The sequence below is a fragment of the Pseudorasbora parva genome, chromosome 23 (genome assembly GCF_024679245.1).
Source record: "Pseudorasbora parva isolate DD20220531a chromosome 23, ASM2467924v1, whole genome shotgun sequence".
Lineage (NCBI taxonomy): Eukaryota > Metazoa > Chordata > Actinopteri > Cypriniformes > Gobionidae > Pseudorasbora > Pseudorasbora parva.
The window spans coordinates 25,764,313-25,787,208 of record NC_090194.1 but is presented as its reverse complement, the minus strand read 5'-3'; the positions used below and the strand labels follow the sequence as shown (position 1 = coordinate 25,787,208).

The 22,896-nt window shown below is 46.5% G+C and overlaps 2 long non-coding RNA genes across 2 annotated transcripts; both read left to right on the top strand.

Annotated features, from left to right (window-relative positions):
- The first annotated feature begins 2,886 nt into the window (after positions 1-2,886).
- On the top strand, positions 2,887-3,528 carry LOC137062675 (uncharacterized). Its single transcript, XR_010901263.1, has 3 exons — positions 2,887-3,012; positions 3,109-3,244; positions 3,327-3,528. It is a non-coding gene; the product is annotated as an uncharacterized lncRNA (long non-coding RNA).
- A 96-nt stretch (positions 3,529-3,624) lies between these two features.
- LOC137062673 (uncharacterized) lies at positions 3,625-4,990 on the top strand. The gene is made up of 5 exons (XR_010901262.1): positions 3,625-3,656; positions 3,730-3,825; positions 3,900-3,967; positions 4,493-4,570; positions 4,650-4,990. It is a non-coding gene; the product is annotated as an uncharacterized lncRNA (long non-coding RNA).
- Positions 4,991-22,896: the final 17,906 nt, after the last annotated feature.

The following is a 22,896-nucleotide window of genomic DNA, read 5'->3' as shown; positions in this document are numbered from 1 at the left end:
CTTTTAAGTGTTTTTGCTATGAATGGTAGGAGAGAAACAGGTCTGTAGTTCTCTACAAGTGATGTGGCTAATGTGGGTATTTTAAGCAGTGGGGTTACCCGAGCCTGCTTGAATGTGGTAGGGAAGATGTCGGTGCAGAGAGATGTATTGATGATGTGTTGCTGTGTTTAGAGCCGAAAATAATCCTTCCCGGGTTTCGGCACCAGTGTAACAAAGTTCGTTTGTGAGGAAGGAAGAGGACACGGGGGTCGGCTGGACTGTTGACGTTGTAACACTCAGCCTGATAAAGGCTGTTTACACAACTATCACGGTACGTTAATCCTTTTCTTAAAAGGTGCTCAAATAAACTTTTCACAACATCCACTTAGATAATAAACCAAAGTGTATTGAATCAGCAACCCCAAACCCAATAAACAAAAATATATATGTATACAATATTAACAATGGTAGAAAAAAATGTATAGAAAATTCAGTCCAAGTCCTGTGTGTGTGTGTGGACCGATGACGTCACTGGGGATTCCCTGACGCTCCCGACGGAAGTCACGCGAGAGTAAGAACGAGAACCAACACATATCCGGGACAAACAACGACAAGGGGAAATACATACAACAGCTGTAATGTGTTAATAATTAAATGAATTAACGGCAGTCTATATATATATGTATCCCTTTATGTGGCAGCGCTACATAGATCCCCTCCCCCAGCCAGCGGCATCGGAGGAGAACGTCCGTAATAACGCTTCAGGTTTACCACATTTAATACATCGATTCTAGGTGGGTTGCCCCAGCACACAGTGTAATTTATTGGCCCCGTTTTACTTTTTATTTCAGCTGGACCCTCCCACTTGGGCGCTAGCTTGGCAGAGAACCTATTCGATGAACTAGAGAGAGGATGAGTTTTAATCCAAACTAGGTCACCCGTTTGAAACTGCGCATTTTTTCTACGGTAATTATAATACCTAGCTTGTTTGGCTTGGCACATCCTCATTCTATTCTTCACCTCCTCCACCATGATGTTTTGTCGTTCCACCAGGGAATATGCAGCTTGATCTGGCGACGGTGGCCGATGGATTAGGCGCTCCAGTGGTCCCCTAATTTGCCTGCCCATCATAAGCTCCGCAGGTGTCCTTCCTGTGGTTTCCTGTTGGGCATTGTTGATGGCATAGCGGAACTCGGGCAGCCACTGGTCCCAGGTCTGATGTTGTTGACCCACATAAGCCGCAATCATGGTCTTTATGGTCCGGTTGAATCTTTCAGTGAGATTTGATTGGGGATGATAGCTCGTGGTGAGTTTTTGAACGCAACCCCATGTCTTGCACAGATCCCCCAGCAGACTAGAAGTGAATTGGGGACCCCGATCAGACACCAGATATTTGGGCACCCCCCATCGGGTAAATATCTCCTCTCTGAGTATTTTCACTAACTTCTGGGTCTTTCCATCCCTCAATGGAAACATTTCCACCCACTTAGTGAAATAATCCACAATGACCAGGAGGTAGGTGTTCTGTTTTTTACTGCGGGGAAAGGGTCCCATTAAGTCCACCCCGAGCATGTAACCTGGTTCTGTGATCGGTGAACTTTGCATAAATCCAGACGGTTTTGTGTTACAGGGTTTATATTTCTGGCATACCTCACAGCCTTTGACGTACTGCCACACATCCTTCCTGACGGAGGGCCACCATGCCACATCTAGGATTTTCAGCAGGGTTTTCAACTGTCCCAGATGGCCACCTAGGGGGTTATCATGGTAATAATGCATGAAGTCAGTGGTTAATGATTGGGGTACTACCAACTGGAACTTCTCTCCCTTAGTTCTTAAAGGAACTTTGCGGTACAACACCCCCTGGTGGTCTTCAAAGGTGATGGGCTGTTCCTTGGCAGACCGAGGGTTGAGGCCAGACTGCAGGTGAGTAATAGTATCGTCCACCCGTTGAGCTTGAGCTATTTCTTCCAGAGAGTGTGGTAATGTGGTCGAATGTTGTGTAGACATGGCTAGACATGGGGCATCATCTGTAGAAAACGGCTCCTGAACCCGGGATAGAGCGTCGGGTCCCATGTTGAGGCAGCCCTTTCTATGGTGAACCTGAAAGTTGAATTGTTGCAGGCGGAGTGTCCAGCGAGTGAGTCGAGAGGAGGTTTTAGGGCAGTTGAATGCCCATGTGAGAGCTGCGTGGTCAGTGAAAACCTCAAAAGGCCATCCCTCCAGGTAATGCCTCCACTTCTCCACCGCCCACACCACTGCTAGACATTCCTTTTCAGAAGTGCTGTAATTTTTCTCTGCTCCTGTTAAGGTCCGTGATGCATAAGCCACCACTTGTTCTCCTTCCTCAGAGTGTTGCGTGAGTATAGCGCTCAGTCCTACATCACTCGCGTCCGTGTGAACCTGGAAGGTTTTGTTGAGGTCAGGTTGAATTAAGACGGGTGCATTCTGTAGTGCTTGTTTCAAACCATCCATACTAGCCTGACACTCTGTAGTCCAGTCCCATTTACTCCTTTCTTTTTTAGATGGTTCAATGGGGCGGATATGTCTGCGAAGTGGGGTATGAACTTATGATACCACCCCGCCAGGCCCAGAAACCTTTGCAAGCTCTTGAGATCTTGTGGTGGCGGGTACTCAGCCACAGCTCTGGTCTTCTCTCTGTCAATCTCCACCCCCCTCTCAGAGACTATATGGCCCAGAAATTTGAGCTGGCGCTTGAAGAAGTGGCATTTCTTCATGTTCAATGTCAAATTGGCTTGGGTAAGTTTCTGAAAAACAGAGTTAATGTCTTGAAGGTGGTGCTCTTGAGACTTTGAATAGATGATTATGTCGTCAATATATACAAAGCAGATTTTCCCTCTCAACTCTGCTAGCACACTCTCCATCAAACGCTGGAAGGTGGCCGCTGCATTTCTGAGTCCATAGGGCATGGACTTGAATTGGTATAACCCTTTGGTGGTGATAAAAGCCGTCTTCTCCTTGCTCAACTCCTCCATCTCCACCTGCCAGTACCCAGACTGCAGATCTAAGGAGGTAAACCATGAGGCCCCTTCTAGTGATTCCAGAATGTCGTGAATCAAAGGCATTGGGTAAGCATCCGGTACGGTCTTGCTGTTAAGCTTTCTATAGTCCACACAGAAACGATATGCACCATCCGGTTTGGGGACCAGAACCACCGGAGAAGACCAAGGAGAGAAGGAGGGCTCAATGATGCTGTCCCGCAGCATCTGATCCACCTGCTCCTCTATGACCTGCTTCTTTAGAGGTGACACTCTATATGCCCGTGATTTGATGGGTATATCTTCGGTTACCATAATCTTGTGTCGTACCACTGATGTTTTACCCAGGGTGTTAGAGGTGGTGAATGGCCAGGTGGAGATCAATTTTGCCATCTCTTCCGGATTGTCGGAGTCCCACTGGCTGATCTCTGTGTTGAGGTACGGGAGTTCAGAAAACCTGCCAGTTGGTGGTAAGGCGTAATATAGGTTCAGCGTTGCAGCCGTAAGAGTATGAGCTTGTTCTTCCGGGGTCGCTGCGTCTGTTGGTATCAGTGATGGCAAGAAAGGGTAGTATGTGTATCCTTTTTCAGATTTTAACCCATACCTCCGTTGTCCCACCTCCAAGACTGCTCCGGTGACCCTCAATAAATCCAGACCCGCAATAAGAGGAAAGGCGAGGTGAGTGTTTTTTCAGGATATAAGTATCCATAATACACTCATGGTCATGCCATTGAAACCTAACCTTTTGCAGGTCTCTGGACTGATGAATGGTTCCATCCGCCATAATAAATCGCTGAGGGCTGGAGTTCATTGTCACTGGCTTCTCTGCCTTCAACTGATTCCACAGGTTTTCTTGCATTAAGGTATAAGTGCTTCCTGTGTCCAATACAGCATTCACTTCTTTACCATTCACCTTTACAGGCACCACAAGGAGTGAAGACCCCGGATGGTGTTGTGCCAGAGTTACTCCTGCCAGGTTTTTGTTGAAGGTACGTTCTCCAGATTTCTTGTAGGCCTTCTCTTTGCTGCTCTGAGAGCCGACTTTTTGCCAATAGTCCTTGGCTCCCATGCAGTCCTTTTCCACCCTTGAGCCAACCTTCACCAGTTGTTCCACTGAATTCACCGTTCCCCTTAGACATCCTGCGACCCTGGGGTTGATGTTGTTTAGTATTCGGTTCACCAGTTCCTCCTCAGATATCTCAGGCTTCCACTTCAGACAGAGAGCTCTGTAGTCGTAAGCAAAGTCCCTCAGGCGTTGTTGTGGCTGCTGAACCAGAGTCCTCAGTTTTTCCTCCACTTCAGAGAGGTAATCCTCTGCGAGGAAAGCAGCCATGAATGCCTTTTTGAAGGATTTCCAATCTGTTATCTTTGACTTCTCTGCCTTCCACCAGCTCAGAGCTGGTCCCTTCAAGACTGTGCTTAAGGTTCCAATAAGCTTGACACCAGGAAGTGGCCTGATCTCTAGGAAGTTCTCACATTGTTCAAGGAAGTTAAGCACCTCCGCTGTTTCACAGGAGTCTCCAAAGGACGGGAACTCCAGGCGGATGGGAGGTCGAGCGTAGAATGAGGATGTACCAGCCCCTACTGCAGAGGTAAACACATTAGGAGTTTTAGAATGCACAGTAGGTTGAATGTCATATGTATCATTAACCGTGGGAATTCGCTGCCTAGTTACAGGAGCTGGGGTTGGGGGATGTCGGACCGAAGCCACCCGAGAGGCCTCAGGGGTGAAGGCCTGCAACCTGGAGAGTGTGGGAGTGCTAGTTAGTCTCAACTTCCTCATTTGACTTTCCCATTTATGGTCTCGCCTGAGAAAACAGTTTGTGACTGCTTTTTCTAATTTTTCTAGCGACTTTAAAAAATAGTCCTCCAAACCTGCCAAGCTAGAATCCACGGCCTCCCTGAAACTGGTTTCTCTGTTCAATGTACTGTCCATTGACTGTTTAAAATCATTTTCTAAGGTGTGTACCTTTTGATTAAGAGCCAATAAATCCACTTTACATTGTGCCAGATCTGTGTGTATTGATTGTACTACCTCAGCATTCCTCATATGACCTTCATCATCATCATCATCATCATCATCATCATCATCATCATCAGACTGTTCAGAGTCAGACATGTACAGTGAACTAATCATATACGTTTTTTCTGCAGTAGGATTACGCCGGATCACAAACGGGCCTGTAGTAAAATCTGTCTCATTTTGTTCTACATCATCTTGAACATTTACTGGCGTCACCGGGTTATCAGTATTCTCTATCTGAACTTGAACAACTGCATCCCTATTTACCTCATCCATAATTCCGGTTGAAAAAAAACAAAAACAACAAAAAAAACAATTCAAACACCTTAATAAGGAAAATCCCCGTACGGGCCACCAATATGTAACACTCAGCCTGATAAAGGCTGTTTACACAACTATCACGGTACGTTAATCCTTTTCTTAAAAGGTGCTCAAATAAACTTTTCACAACATCCACTTAGATAATAAACCAAAGTGTATTGAATCAGCAACCCCAAACCCAATAAACAAAAATATATATGTATACAATATTAACAATGGTAGAAAAAAATGTATAGAAAATTCAGTCCAAGTCCTGTGTGTGTGTGTGTGTGTGTGTGTATGTGTGTGTGTGTGTGTGTGTGTGTGTGTGTGTGTGTGTGTCGAATCGGTCTCACCGGTGCAATATTATAGTCCGGGAGCTCGATGAAGCAAAGTTATCCTGTGCTGGATCCCCAACCAGAAATAGTCCACTCTTATTTCCTTAGGGAGATAAACATCCACAGACGGTGATAACCAAGCTCTTGGGCAATGATCGATCGATCGCGTAATCCGCTATTCCTGAGAGCGTCCTCTCTCGAGCGCCGGTAAGCCGGCTTCTTTTATCTGATGTGCCACATCAGCCGTCAGGACCGATGACGTCACTGGGGATTCCCTGACGCTCCCGACGGAAGTCACGCGAGAGTAAGAACGAGAACCAACACATATCCGGGAAAAACAACGACAAGGGGAAATACATACAACAGCTGTAATGTGTTAATAATTAAATGAATTAACGGCAGTCTATATATATATATGTATCCCTTTATGTGGCAGCGCTACAACGTATTCACTTTTATTTTCGGCTCTAAACACAGCAACACACTCAATGGTGTGACTTTTCATAAACTCAAGGATCACTTCCGGGTCGGCACTTCCGGCTTCCGGGATTTCTCAGTCTCTGGGTGTCCCACGTCAACAGTCCCTCTCTCTCTCCCTGGTCTCCGGTTCCGCTGGCGTTTTATCCCCTCTCCGCGCTCATTACTGGAACAAGATACAGGTGTTATTAATCTGCGTCCAACCCACTCACTTACCGCTCGTCCCGCGACTCTCTCTCCCGCTGCAGACCTCGCTGAACCACGCCCCCCTTGCCACAGATATCTTATAACTCCATCATTAAAGTGTATGTCAATGCAGGTGTCTGTTGTCGTTGCTGTTCCATCTTTTTAGTTTAGTTTTCTATTGTGAAACAATGACCCAATCAAATTCAAACATTCAATGTGCATGTAATGTGCAACTTGCACATACAAAGTATTTACAAAAAACTGGGTGGCACACATACTAATCTGGTGACAAAATGTACGTTACGCACAGCTTTGTATAAGCATACAAATCAAAGTTATACTTTGGGCTTAAAGGACAACTCCGGCAAATTTTTAAGTTTATCTTGATCGTTATATCTTTGTGAGTACAGTCTATAGGAAAAAAAACGAACCGGATTGGTCCTTGCAACACGGAGTTATTATAGTTAATGCCCAGAGCCCTCACTCAGCTAAAACTGCAGCTTTGGGGGCATAAACGTAAAGGCTGTCTTTGTGCCTCTTAACAGATACAAAATGCAATTAAAATATCTGTCCAACATGAACAGGGACCTTACATGACAACAAGATGCATTTAGCCACTTAGCCCTTGTTTAAATTCACCTGTTTTAGACAGCTAGCTGCAGTCTCGCGCTGAAGTCCCGAGGGAACTCCGTTGTAGCCGGAAAAATGGTCCAGTTGGGAAGAGCGTTGTGTGTATGAAGAGGATCAGCTCATTGGCTCGCCGGTTCTCAGTATTGAATGTGTCCGAGATAAACGGTTTTCGATTCTGTCCTGCTGATCCGAGGACCGCTGCCTGATCAGTTGGGAAGAGCGTTGTGTGTATGAAGAGGATCAGCTCATTGGCTCGCCGGTTCTCAGTATTGAATGTGTCCGAGATAAACGGTTTTCGATTCTGTCCTGCTGATCCGAGGACCGCTGCCTGATCAGTTACACCTGCGTGCTCAGTATTTTCCCTCTCTCACTGCCCTCTGTCCTGCACGCACGAGGGTAGTCCCGGCCCAGGGGTTGTGCAGGAACTGTGTGCGGTGTTGGACCTCGCCCTGGGGGCGACGAAAGTCACCGCACGCTCCCTGGGTCAGGCGATGTCCACACTAGTGGTCCAGGAACAGGGGGCGAACCTGGCAGATATGCGTAAGAAAAGCCTGTCTGTCGGGCTGGCCTCCTCGGCGACGCCATCGAGAACTTGCCCAGCAGTTCTTGGTGGCCCAGAAGCAGACGGAGGCGTTGCACCAGGGTGCCGACGACCAGCTGCTCGGCCGTCGGTCGCGGCGCCTCTGCCGGCTTGTCGCCAAGGGCATCCCTCTCCTGCATCTGCCTCCACCCTGCTAGAGCCGAGCAGCAGCCTCCACTGGAGGAGCAGGGTCCCAGACGCGAGGGAGGCGCCCAACCCGTCCAGGGTCCCACTAACTGGCAGGCAAGTGCCATGGGATGCGGCCCTGTGACGGACAGGCTGGGGAGAACAGGAGCTGCTCGGGGGGAGGTAATGTTCGCATCCCTCCCCCAGCCCCCCCGAGGAGGACCGGGGGGCCCTGGTTAACATTTCTGCCACTGGCTCTCCGAAGTCCAGCGGTACTCACATTTCAAGAGCAGTTTCCTCTCTCTCTGGGCCCCAAGAGGGCCAGGTTGGAAGTGTGCGACGCCCCTTGGCCTTGCTGTTTCTATCCTCCCCTCCCTCGCCAGGGGGCAGTAGTGTGGGCATCGAGACCGCCTCCGGGCCTTCTCACCCACACTCTGCCCCAACCTGGAGTACTCGGACAACACTCCGGGCCGCCTTCGGGCCTCCCGAGTAGGGTCTGAGTGCTTCACCTCCCTGCCTTCGGGCAGCAGGCAGCAGAGTGGGGTTCGAGGATGCCTCTGGCCTTCTCACCCACACTTTGCCCCAACCGGGAATACTCAGACATCACTCCGGGCCGCCCACGGGCCTCCCGAGTGGAGTCTGAGCATCCCACCTCTCTGCCTCTGGGCAGCGGACAGCTGAGTGAGCTTCGAGGACGCCTCCAGGCCTTCTCAACCACTCCCTGCCCGCACCAGGAGTAGTCACGCGACACTCTGGGCCGCCTCCGGGCCTCCGAGCCAGAGCACTCCGTTGCGCTGCCCCACCCCAGGCATGTCTGTGGTGACGTTGGTCACGCTGGTACGGTCCCTGGGACCGTGGCTACAGCTCCCTCGACTGTCCCATTGGCTCATCCATACCATCAGACTCCGCTACGCGATTCAGTTCGCTCGCCGGCCACCAAAGTACAAGGGCGTCCTCTTCACCTCAGTGCGAAGCAGCGACGCTCAAGTCTTGCGGTCAGAGATCGAGGTCCTACTGGCGAAGGTCCTACTGGCATTGTTCCACTCCGAGAACGCGGCGTTCGCATTCTCAACTATCTCAACGACTGGCTCATTCTCGCCCAGTCTCGGGAGCAGTTGTGCGAACACAGGGACATGGTGCTCAGTCACCACAGCCTGTTGGGCCTTCCGTTCAACCGAGAGAAGAGCAAGCTCTGTCCTACTCAGAGAATCTCTTACCTCGGTATGAAGCTGGATTCGGTCAACCAGACTGCGCGCATCACGGAGGAGTGAGTCAGGTCAGTGTTGAACTGCTTGAATAAGTTCAAAAGCAGAACAGCGGTCCCACTGAAACTTTTTCAGAGGCTCCTGGGGCATATGGCATCTGCAGCCGTGGTGACGCCACTCGGATTGCTTCATATGAGACCGCTCCAACACTGGCTTCATGGCCGAGTCCCGAGGTGGGCGTGGCGGAGCGGCCAGTACCGGGTCCCAGTGACTCCGTACTGCCGCCAAACCTTCCGTCCTGGGTCAGACACGACGTTTCTCCGGGCCGGGGTGCCCTTAGAACAAGTGTCCAGGCATGCTGTGCTGTTCACGGATGCCTCATCCATGGGCTGGGGGGCAACGTACAACGGGCATGCAGTTGCGGGTCTGTGGACGGAACCGCAATTGCATTGGCATATCAATTGCCTCGAGTTGCTAGCAGTACACTTGGCACTGCGCCGCCTCAAGGGGCTGCTACGTGGCAAGCATGTACTGGTCCGTACGGACAGCATGGCGGCCGTTGCGTACATCAACCGTCAGTGTGGTCTACGCTCCCATCGATGTTCCAACTCGCCCGCCACCAGCTCCTGTGGAGTCAGAAGCAGCTGAGGTTGCATCGGGCCATTTATGTCCCTGGTGCGCTCAACCAGACAGCCGACGAGCTCTCTCAGCAGCCAGCACCTTCGGGAGAGTGGCGACTCCACCCCCAGGCGGTCCAGCTGATATGGGACCAGTTCGGAGCCGCACAGGTAGACCTGTTTGCCTCTCCGGACTCGACCCATTGCCAGTGGTACTATTCCCTGACCGGAGGTACCCTCGGCACAGATGCACTGGCACACAGCTAGCCCCAGGACCTACGCAAATATGCATTTCCCCCAGTGAGCCTTCTTGCACAGGCTCTGTGCAAAGTCAGGGAGGACGAGGAGCAGGTCTTGCTAGTTGCGCTGTATTGGCCCAACCGGACCTGGTTCCCAGAACTTACTCTCCTCGCGACAGCCCCTCCTTGGCCCATTCCCCTAAAGGACCTTCTTTCTCAGGGACGGGGCACTCTATGGCACCCGCATTCAGACCTCTGGAATCTTCATGTCTGGTCCCTGGACGGGACGCGGAGGTTCTAGATGGACTACCACAAGCAGTCGTAGATACCATCTCTTCAGCTAGAGCCCCCTCTACGAGGCGCCTCTATGTACTGAAGTGGAACCTGTTCGTTGAGTGGTGTTCTTCCCGCCGGGAAGACCCCCGAAGGTGTTCGATTGGTGTCGTGCTTTCCTTCCTGCAAGACGGGTTGGAGTGATGGCTGTCTCCCTCCACCCTCAAAGTGTACGTTGCCACAATAGCGGCGTACCACAACGCAGGTAAGTTTAAGGTAAGTCCGTGGGGAAGCACGACCTAATCGTCAGGTTCCTCAGAGGTGCGAGGAGAATCCTCCTCGTCCATCCTCGATACCCTCTTGGGACTTGGCTCTAGTGCTCAGAGCACTTCAGAGCCCTCCCTTCGAGACTTTGGAGTCAATAAAGCTTAAAATCTTGTCAATGAAGACAGTGCTCCTGACTGCATTGGCCTCTATCAAGAGGGTAGGGGACCTGCACGCACTTTCTGTCAGCGAATCGTGCCTAGAGTTCGGGCCTGGTAACTCTCATGTTATCCTGAGACCCAGGCCCGGATACGTGCCCAAGGTGGTGAACCTGTAAGCGCTGCCTTCGGAGGAGGCACTCCCAGCCCTGGCTTTGCTGTGTCCGGTCCGCGCTCTTCGCGCTTACATTGACCGGACCCAAAGCTTTCGGACCTCAGAGCAACTCTTCGTCTGTTACAGAGGCCAGCAGAAGGGAAAGGCTGTCTCCAAGCAGAGGTTAGTCCACTGGATAGTGGATGCTATAGTCTTGGCTTACCAGTCCCAAGACGTGCCTTGCCCGCTCGGGTTGCGAGCTCACTCCACTAGGAGTGTAGCATCCTACTGGGCGCTAGCTCAAGGCGCCTCGCTGACAGACATTTGTAGAGCTGCGTGCTGGGCGACACCTAACACGTTCGCTAGATTTTATAGCCTCAGTGTAAGCCAGTATCTTCCCGCATCCTCGCCCCTGGTGGCCAGGAGCGCTAAGTGCCCGTTCTAAGTGTCGGCTTGCAACGCCACTCCCGCCCTCTGGGCCGGATACGTGCGTTTATTGTCTCCAGTTGTGTTCCCCGGGAAACCGGCTAACCCTGTCGAGCTCTTCCTCACCACATGCAGTGTCAGACGTTGCAGACCGTCTGACGCTAGACCTGCACCCGTATGCTTGTGGAACGTGGTTGTAGGCTGGGTCCCATATGTAATGGTTCCCTCACGGCAACCCCATATGTGTATTCTTCCACGGTACCTGCTACCCTTCGGGCTAGCCCCATGTCTTTCCTTTGACAGAGCCCGCTCTGTCGTCTCTGGGCGTGTTCTTTCCCCCTACAATTAGGTTGGAACCACCCCAGAGACTGCCATATGTTGCACTACCCTGCCAGGTTAGTCCTTATGTGTATTCTGCCACCACTCCTTCTCTGAAGGACGTGGCCCCGCAGCACAACTTCTTCCGAGAAGAGCACGCTTCCCAGCGGTCTATGGTCACTCTTGCAGAAACAGCAGTGACTGTCCTCCCTGCTTGGAGCCCTGACTTCTGTACCATACTAGACGGTCCAGTGTGCTCAAGCAGGACGCTGGAAGGGCCAGCATCCTGGCATTTTCCAAAGGGATCCCAATTCGTCGGTTCAGTTCCGACGTACGTCGAACGTGACTGACTGAAAGGGAACGTCTCAGTTACGTATGTAACCCTCGTTCCCTGAAGAAGGGAACGGAGACGTACGTCCCTTCGCCAGGTGCTGTGCTTCCGCTAGGAGCCCAGTCACGTATTCGGCTCCTCAGCTGAAAAAAGCATTGATCTGCCATTCCACTTCCTTATTTATACCCGCACTGCGGGGCGGAGCGTGGAATGTGTGGATCACATGCCAATCTCCGATTGGCTCGTTTTTATACACTCGAAGTGGATAGGTCTCTGAAGTCAGATCCCAATTTGTCGGTTCAGTTCCGACATACGTCTCCATTCCCTTCTTCAGGGAACGAGGGTTACATACGTAACCGAGACATTTTTTGTATCAATTATTCAAATGATTCTGACAGTTTTTGCCTTTGAAATGACTGGGGGGAAAAGTGTACCAATCAAACTGAAGTCTCACTATACTCTTTGAAATCAAGCTAGAAAATCAGCTAGCTACTTTTTGATCTTAACTTGTAGTGTAGCTAGCTAAAAAAGTAGCTAGATACACTACAAGTTATGATCAAAAAGTAGCTAGCTAAATTGAAACTACTTTTTTTTTTACAACTGTAGCTTTACAAGCTACAAGCTACTTGTAAGTTAAAGTAGTTACTAACTACTTTAACTTACAAGTAGCTTGTAGCTTGTAAAGCTAGTTTCAGAGTAGCTTCCCCAACACTGAACAATGCTAGGAAGACTGTTCCAGAGTTTAGGCGCTAAATAGGAAAAGGATCGACCGCCTGCAGTTGATTTAGATATTCTAGGTATTATCAACTGGCCAGAGTTTTGACACCGCAATATATACGTGATGGAGTATAATGTGTTAAGCGCTCGCTTAAGTACTGGGGAGCTAAACCATTTAGTGCTTTGTAAGTAATAAGCAAAATTTTAAAATGGATGCAATGTTTAATAGGGAGCCAGTGCAGTGTTGACAGAACTCAACTAATATGATTGTACTTCCTGGTTCTAGTAAGAACTCGAGTTCTGCTGCGTTTTGGACTAGTTGGAGTTTGTTTAATATGCGAGCAGGGCAACCACCCAGTAGATCATTACAATAATCTAGCCTTGAGCTCATGAACGCATGTACTAACTTTTCAGCATATTGCATTGAAAGCATGTGCCGACTGACGATGAGGGCTTGACAAGAGCAGTCATCAAGTGTTAGACAGTATTCGGTAACACGTTATAATAATGTTCAGTTGTAAGTCATTTATAAGTGGTTAGTTAATTATTTTAGTAAGTATTTTACAGTTAGTAAGTATTTTACAGTTTATTAATAATGAACTAATGATTTACAAAACATGACAATGCATTTCATAAATGTTACTAAATTGTTACTTTTTTGTATATTTTGTAGATTCAGTTATACATTGTTTATAAGTTATTAGATAATGATAAACTAATCATTTACAAATCATGACTATACATGCATAAATGATTAAGTATAATATGCTAACAATTTGCAAATCTGTAATTATCTTTAAAAAAATAGCATATCATAAAATAACCAAACAGATCCTTAGTAAATGGTTAAGTTACTAGTAAATATACTATTAATCACTGAAATGTCAGTGTACCATTATCTCAAGTCATGAACAAATGATGATCAAACCATTAGTAGATAATGAATATATAATTTATTGCTGCATCATTCAATTTTTAAGCTGGTCTGTTAAAACCCACAAAATGCATTTATGCTAAAGCATTTTTAAAGAATGATAAATTGCTAGTTTTCAAATTAATAAACATTTTAGAATGACTTAAAGTCAGGGGATTGCAGTGCGATAAGTTAAATCCTTTCACTCAATGTTGCAGACTGGTGTTCTGTGAGAGGTCTAGTGATAATGTGAACTGGTTTACCCTCCAGTGACGCATCAGGTGCACGTGTCAGAGAAGACAGCTGTCTATACCCTCACCAGTCAGCATTTACATTAAAGGACACACTACAAAGTGTTCATCACCTGTTAGAGATGATGCTGTAAATGCATGAATAAATAATTTACAAATAGTTATCACCCATTACAAATGATCTGTACATGTATACAAAGCAATTACAATGCTTTCTGCGTCCCCTAATCTAAAGTGTAGACTATTCATCACTTGTAAAAGTTTTACACATCATTGGTATCTTACCCGTTACAAATGATCTGTACACGTATACAAAGCATTTACAATGCTTTTAGCGTCCCCTAATCTAAAGTGTAGACTATTCATCACTTGTAAATGTTTTACAAATCATTTGTAGATATTTCTCACCCGTTAACGTTACAAATGCATCCATTGATTGCTACAACAAATGTAACATTAAATGTGAAAATTAAATTCTGCTATTCCTCACCTGTTGAAATAGAAATGTGTAAATAGGTAATTCATCTAATTACTGAAATAGTCTAAAACAGGCAGATACTAAATATACTAATACTAAAACAGGCAGATACAACTGCAGGAACAATTTATTCAAGAAGTACAAATATTCCAAGTGTTCCGAGGCCAAACGATTGGTTTGTGTGAAGTAAATCCCCAGAAGCAATCAGCAGCGTCGAGTCCATCAACCGGCCGATGATTAATGATTAACACGTTTCAAAATTTGCCGCCCGGAACTTCCGGAAGAAACGTCACGTCAGCTTTGACAGCATTGGCTGTCGTGTGTCTCGTGACCAATTGCGTCATTACGTCAGCTTTGATTGTAAAATGCCATTGGCTCTCTTGTGTCATGTGACCGATTGCGTCCTGCTAAAGAGTCAGGACAGGAGTATTATTTGAATGATAAATATGAGAAATATGCGTTCATAAAGGGATCATCATTTCAATGATTAAAACATTAAGATCAACTCTGTTCTTCACATAAAGATATCGTATGAATTCAGAAAACTTTGAATGCAACATGAGATAATACTTTTATACTGTTTTTGGTCAGTTTTTGCAATAAAAATTAGCCTATTTATATTTATAAAATCATGTCTACTTTTACAAATGCAAAGAATTAAATGCGTCTTGATCTGATGCATTGGGATATGCATCAATACATTATATAGGCTACTCATCATTTACTACTGAGTTGATCATTTGTTCATGATTAACAATTTATTGAGATAATGGTATATTGACATTTCGGTGATTAATAATATATTAACTAGTGACTAAACCATTTACTAAGGATCTGTTTGATTATTTTATGAAATGGTATTTTTTTTAAAGATAGGCCTAACTTATGACAGATTTGTAAATCGTTAGCATATTAATCATTTATGAATGTATAATTATGATTTGTAAATTATTAGTTTATCATTATCTAATAACTTTTAAATAATTTATAACTGAATCTACAAAACATACAAAAAAGTAACATTTATGAAATGCATTTTCATGTTTTGTAAATCATTATTTGTAGTTCATTATTAACTGATCAATTGTAAATTACTTAAAACTGAATCTACTAAATATAAGTAAAATAATTAACAAATCACTCATTAATCATTAATGAACACATAGTCATGTTTCATAAATCATTAGTTAATTATTTACTAATCACTTGTAAATGACTTGTAACAGAATTTATAAAACATTCATAAAATGTTAGCATATCACTTGATAACCATTGATGAACGTTTTGTAAATGATTAGTTCATCATTAACTAACCACTTATAAATGACTTACAACTGAACGTTATTATAAAGTGTTACCCAGTATGGTAGGTTACTACTTGTGGAGCTTTTCTGTCCAATAATGAAAAATTCAGTTTTATCTGAATTAAGTTGCAGGAAATTACTATTCTTCCAATTTTTTATATCAGCTATGCATTCTGTCAATCTTTCCTCAGGGCATGAGGAAATATAGAGCTGAGTATCGTCAGCATAACAATGAAAACTAACGCCATGCTTCCTAATGATATCTCCCAGTGGTAGCATATACACGGTGAAAAGCAGCGGTCCTAACACTGAGCCTTGCAGTACTCCATATTGAACTTCTGATTGGTGTGACATCTCTTCATTTACTGCTACAAACTGATAATGGTCAATATTGTGAATATTGTGATCGATAGTATTGAATGCTGCACTAAGATCGAGAAACACTAATAGAGAGATACAACCATGATCAGATGATAAGACTAAATCATTTGTAACTCTAATTAGAGCAGTCTCAGTATGATACGGTCTAAATCCTGACTGGAAATCCTCACATATACTATTTCTTTCTAAAAAGGAACATAATTGTGGGGACATAGCCTTTTCGAGTATTTTTGATAGAAACGGTAGGTTTGAGATTGGCCTGTAATTGACTTAATTCTTTAGGATCAAGTTGCGTTTTTTAATAAGTGGTTTAATTCTAGCCAACTTAAAAGTTTTCGGGTACATATCCTAATGTCAAGAATGAATTAATAATGTAAAAACTGCTGTTCACTCTATCATCTCTTTTGGTTCGGAGGATTTGAACGGCTACAGGATGTCCTGTTAGAACATGACGTCTCACACCAGTCTGGACTTCAAGATGCTTTATTTAACAAATGTTGGTGTATGTGTGTGTGTGTGGTTCTGTAACAGACAATATACAAAATATGAATAAACATAAATGTACAATCACAGATCTTTAAGCGATACTAGATCTATCAAGCAGCCCTTAACTATTAGTTTAAGTTAGGATATTAAATGACACATTAAAGAAATAGATATAAACCCAAATATGTTAATACAAACACAATACAATGTTTATACTATCATGATGCGAGCCCATAGCACGTGGTGTTAACAGCGCATGCGTCTAACTCTGAATAACATGCTCATACATGTTCCCCGAGACCCTTTCACGCCTATACAATACAAGTGCAGCATCAATAGCCCACTGACAACAAACTCAAGATGATTATAAGACATTAAAACAAGGTATTTAGGCAACAACATAATGTGCAAACCAAATTATTAATATAAACATTCCGACGGAATGCCGCGGTAGCGCTCGTTACTGTCTCTTAACAATATATGAATCACTAATGACGAGAAATACTTACAATCAGCTGCACGCACGCACACACAATCCACACAGCCGTTGTTAATGACACTTCTGACTAACTTTAAATGTTCATAAACTATATACCAGCCCATATCTGCTTCCTCGCTCATTGCTTTCTTGTTGACAACTCCGTGGAAAGTTTTGGAGCGGTCCAAATCACGGACAGAGGTGGGGTAGTTTGGAAGAGTCCATTTGTGAAGGGTGGCCTTTTTTACAGCCGCCCCCAAATTCGCAATGTGAATTTGCACAATTAAAAGGCCTTATCAAGTATTGGAATATCACTCAGGCAAGGGAGGTAGGCTGATGATTTTGATCGCTGGCCTCAAGTAAGTTCTATCCTTCACTTTGATTTCAGCTGATCTGACCCGATTATCTTTTCCTGGGTAAACCTGTGTAATCCTTCCGACCGGCCAAAGTGCGCGAGGTAGCTGTTGGTCCACAATCATAACGGTTTCACCTACTCGTAGATTTTCCTTCTCTGACATCCATTTCTGTCTGGTTTGAAGACTAGGTAGGTAGTTACATATGAATTGCCTCCAAAAGTGGTCAGCTAACAGCTGACTATGCCTCCATCTCCGTTTGCTAAGGATTTCCGAATCCTAGTATGTCACTTGAGGAAGTGAGGCATCCCGCCGCCCCATCAACAGGATGTTGGGTGTAACTGGATCTGGGTCGGCGATGTCGGAAGATGTGTAGCCAATTGGTTTGGCATTAAGTATACCCTCTATTTCAATGAGAACAGTTCGCAATACTTTTTCAGTGACTGTCTGTGCTCCGAGGGTCACTTGTAGGGCTGTTTTCAGGGATCGAATTTCGCGCTCCCAGCATCCACCGAAATGTGGTGCACTGGGTGGATTTAAAGTGAACTCAATTTGCTGGCTTGCAAGTTGAGCCTGGAGCTCAGGCTGAAGAGCTGCAAAGGCCTCCCTAAGTTCCTTTTCCCCACCTTTGAAATTCGTACCTTGATCTGAAAGGATTTCAGAGGGTTTTCCTCGCCGTGCAATGAAGCGACGAAGGGCCATCAGGAATGAATCACTGTCCATACTTGAGAGGAGATCAATATGCACTGCACGTGAGGTCATACACTTGAAAATGATCCCCCAGCGTTTTTCATTTCTTCGCCCCACCTTTATGAGATAGGGACCAAAGCAATCTATCCCAGTAGAATAGAAAACTGGCTGGTGAATTCTCAACCTGGCTGGTGGGAGGTCTGCCATTCTGGGGGGATACGGGTTGGCCCGCCATTTCTGGCAATCAATGCATTGGCGTTGATGATGTTTGACTGCTGCTCGTCCTCTTAATACCCAGTATTTCCTCCTGAGTTCTGAAAACACCCTCTCTGGTCCAGGGTGGTGCAGGCGATAATCATAGTCTTTGATGATCAACTTGGTGACTGGGTGATGTGGGTCAAGGACGATGGGGTGGATGTTATCCTCTTCTAGCGGACTGATCTGTCTGAGACGACCACCAACTCGAATGAGATTGGTGCCATTATCTAGTTCAGGGGCTAGACACAGCAGTCGACTACTGCTTGGCAATGGTTTATCAGCTTTCAAGTGCGACATCTCATCTGGGAATGATTCCTCCTGGATCTGACGGAGGGCTGTGAGCTCAGCTTCTTTATAGTCCTCTGCAGTAGCAATTGAGGAAGAGCTCTCATTCGATGGTGGTATGAGGGCCTTTAGGTAGTCAGTGAAGGTGGAAAATTTATGAGGATCTGGTAATGACTGAGCAGAAGTTACCATTCCACAGAAGTTTGACCTTTTCAGTTCACTGTCTTGGGTTACGTGGGCAAATGGCGGCATTTCTGGCCAGCTGGCTGGTGTCTGACTGAGGAATGCTGGACCTTGATTCCATCTGCTGTCTTTGGTGAGATCAGAGGGAGATCTTCCTCTTGTAATGGCATCCGCTGGGTTGTCGCTTGACTGTACATAACGCCAGGTATCAGATTCAGTTAAGTCCTGGATCTCTGCCACTCTGGTCCCCACAAAAACCTTAAAGCGACAAGACTCTGATAAAAGCCAGGTCAGTATTGTAGTGGAGTCAGACCATAGTGTGATGTCGTTGAGTGGTAAGGTTAGCTCTTTTTTCAGGACTTTAGCCAGCTGCGCCCCTGTGAGTGCTGCACACAGCTCAAGACGTGGAATGCTTTGTTGTTTCTTGGGGGAAACACGGGACCTAGCGGTTACAAAGGCCACCTCCACTTTACCTTGAGGATTCTCTGTTCTTAAGTACGCCACAGAGCCATAGGCCTTCTCTGAGGCATCACAAAAGATGTGAAGCTGCCTGTTACTAGTGGAACAGTCCAGTTCTTCGCTACAATAACATCTGGGCAAAGTGATGTGCTGCAGGTCTTCCAACTCGCTCTCCCACTGTTTCCAAGAGTCTAATAGGTTCTCTGGTAGTCGTGGGTCATCCCACTCTCTCTTTTTGTCCCACAACCTTTGCACTATTACCTTAGCTCGAGTAGTGAAGGGGACAATGTAGTCAAGGGGATCATATTGGCTAGCAAGTATTTGGTAGATACTTTGCATGGTGGGCACTTGACAGTCAGGTTTGCGTCGTTTGTAGGAGAGTGTGTCTGATTGACAATTCCAATGCAGGCCAAGCGTTGATTCCTGGACATCTTGGTGGCCTTCACAGAGCCAGAGGATGCTGTTCTGAGACTGAATATCGAATGGCAGATGGCTGATAACCGAAGGGTCATTACTAGCCCACTGTCGTAGCTCAAAGCCACCAGATGCCAGGAGGCTGTAAAGTTTGTCAACTAGATTCTTGGCCGTTTTAGGGGAATCAAAGCTCTGAAGGCAATTGTCAACATAGAATGACTTCTCTACAGAAACCTGTGTGTCCTCTCCAGGCTGACTGTGATCTAGAACATGTTTCTGTAAAGCAAACGAAGCACAACATGGACTGCAAGTGGTCCCGAACGGCAGCACCTGCCATTCATAGACATCAGGGAGCCTATCTCTTTGCATATCTCTCCAGACGTATCTCAGCAGTGGTTTATCCTTTGGCAAAAGGCGCACCTGATGGAACATGCCACGGATGTCACTGCTGATGGCAATAGCGTGTTCCCGGAAACGCAGAAGGACTGCCAGAAGTGATGGACCAAGTGTTGGACCAGGTAATAGGAGCTCATTCAGATTGTGCCCTTGGTATGAGAATGAACAGTTAAAGACTACCCTGTTCTTCCCATTATGCTGCACTATGTGGTGTGGAATGTACCAGGCCTCTTTTGTTCTGTCCACCTGCTCCTGTCTAAGTTTGACAACATACCCAGCCTGCACTAGCTTGGCCAGCTCCTCTTGGTATGCTGCAGCCAGATCAGGGTCCCTTTCAAGACGTTTCTCAGTTCCCCTCAGCTGTGGTAAGACCGCTTCCTTACGTGCATAGAGACGAGGCATATTCTTAACACGAAGCAGAGGAGTCGCGTATCGCTGGACACCATCAATATTTACTCTTACAGTGTTTTCTTGTAGAAGCTGAATGGACTCTTTGTCTTGGCGTGACCTGGTGATCACCTTTTCACTCTGATAGGGCAGAACGTCCATTTGCCACAGTCTCTCCACGTTTGCATAGAGGTGATTGATGGGCCGCAGCGTGGTGAAGAAGCATTGATCAGGAGCAAGATTACTGCTCAATTCTTGAGCTGGACCCTGCAGGGTCCATCCCAGACGTGTTCTCACTGCTGCCGGACCACCAGGGGGCCCCAGTCTGACTGGCTGTATAGATGTGATAAGATGGGGGCAATCAGAGCCAATGAGAAGCACAGGATGTACCTTGTCCAGCGGTTGTAGTGGTAACCCGGCAAGATGTTTGAACTTCCTTTGCAGGGCACTGACTGGGTGAGTATGTTCTGCTAGACCAAGCGCTTTGGCTGTGAATGCATTTCGGATCTTGTAAGCTTTACTGGGTTTAACAGTTGGGGACACGGTAAAGGTCACAGCCGCCCCGTGAATAACCTGAGTATCTTGTCTCACTGTGCGAAGCACAAGGTCTTCGGGCTCCCCCACAAGTCCCAATTTCTCCACTGCATCATGCAAGATGATGGTACGCTCTGATCCATCGTCCAACACCGCATAAGCCTCTATTGCCCTGTTACCATTCCTGATCAGAACCTTAGTAACTTTGAGCAGCACTTTACTGCCGGATGTTGGGCGGTCAACATACAAAACTGCACTAGAAGGAACTGTATTCTGCTGAGGTGGCTTGACTTGATCATTGACGTCATGCAGTACCAGAAGGTGCTTCTTGTTGCAGGTTGGGCAGAGAGTCTTTAGTGTGCAGTTAGCTGCTTGATGTCCACGACCACAGCGCCAACATCTGTTCTTTGTCTTTATCCAGTCTATCTTCATGTCTTTGCTGAGAAGCTTGAAGTTGTCACAGCCATTCAAATAATGCTTGTTGTTGTCACAGTATGGACAAAAAGCCTGTACCTTCTCTGTTCGGAATGAAGCTGGTTTCGATACTGCTGAAGACGGCGGCATGGATGGTGACTTTTCAGTCCCTAGGAGAATAGTAGTTGGTCTGCGCGGCTGCTTAGGCTCTCTTCTCACCTCTCTGATGCGTGTTGAGAAATCCTGCTTTGGGTGACAAGCATACGGGCTACTGTCTTCCTGAACCTGAAGCTCATATTCCAGCCATTCAGCGAAGTCTAGCAGTGTTGGAATAGCAACTTGCAGAGGGTGGGTGTACCGTTTGAAACCAGATCTGAGGTCATGTGGCAATTTACTTAGGAGTCGAGACACATGTGATCCACATTCTAGCTCTACACTACCTTTGGGACCCAGCTGTTGCAACATACTGACAAGTGAGCGAACCTGCAGACCAAACATCCTGAAGGCTCTGACATCTCCACTGCGTATATTAGGTCCATCCATCAACTCAGCAATTCGTTGCAGGGCTAATTGGTGAGGTTGACCATACATTTTATTCAGAGCTCTCATAGTATTTGTGAATGGAAACCTTGAATTACTATAAGAGTCCGCTACCAGGAGGGCCTCTTCCAGTTTCAGATGGTCTGTGAGGATTTGGAACTTGAAGTGTTCTGTGGCGTCGTCAGGCAGGATGTTCTCTAATGCAATTCTTAACCTTGAAAACTCCCTAGGGTCAGGAGAGGTCAGGAAAGGAATAGTAGGAGCTGGACCTCTGTAGGTTCTTTCATGGATAGATGAGGTAAGTTGATGCTCTGTAGGGTATTCAGCGTGATCTGGCCTCCTCTGGTCCTGTGATGGGACCATAAACTCAGGCATCTGACGTGGCAGAGAATATGGTTGAAAGTCTGGATACTTGAACTGCGGCGAGTCAGAATACTGTGTTGTAAAGGCTCTCTCATGTGAAGAGGAGGAAATGTTCATGTTTCTCAGGTCGTCAATCAGCTCTGTGGTTTCCTCTTGCACAGCTAGGCCTGATTGTCTCTTAGCGGCAGACAGCAGCCTCGAGCGCGGAGCTGGTATCGGACGGGGAGTCTGGAGGCGAGCTGCTGGAGGGTGAGAGCGTGGTGATGGCATTTGTGAAGTGACTGATTCAGGTGGAGCTCTCCGCTCAGATTTCAGGTTTTGAAGCTCATGGAAAAGTGCAACATTTTGTTGACGCATCTCTTCGACTGCAGAGATGATCTCAGGGAGCTGGCTAGCTTGTTGTTGCAAGGCAGAGTTCTTCCGCTTCGTCTCCTCTAACATGGCAGTAAGCTCTGGTAGCTGTCTCACTTGTCGTTGCAATGCAGCATTCTCCTCTCTCAGTCTTTCAGAAGTGCTGTCCCACTGATCATTGAGTATCCATTCTGACCGCTCTGATGCTTGGCTGACTGGTGAAGTGGATCTGGAATGACCTGTAGTACTTAGCAGTTTATCATCATGTACACCCTGGTAGCTAGGCGACTGTGGTTGTGGTCGACGAGGCCCAGGTCCACTAAGCTCGTAGTCTTCAAAGTAAACAGGAGGGTTAACTCTTCTTCTTGGTCGCACAACAGGGGGATCTCTTTCTGGGTGAGACATAGCTGCAACAGTCCACTCATCCGGCTCGAAGGACCATGTAAAAACTGCTGTTCACTCTATCATCTCTTTTGGTTCGGAGGATTTGAACGGCTACAGGATGTCCTGTTAGAACATGACGTCTCACACCAGTCTGGACTTCAAGATGCTTTATTTAACAAATGTTGGTGTATGTGTGTGTGTGTGGTTCTGTAACAGACAATATACAAAATATGAATAAACATAAATGTACAATC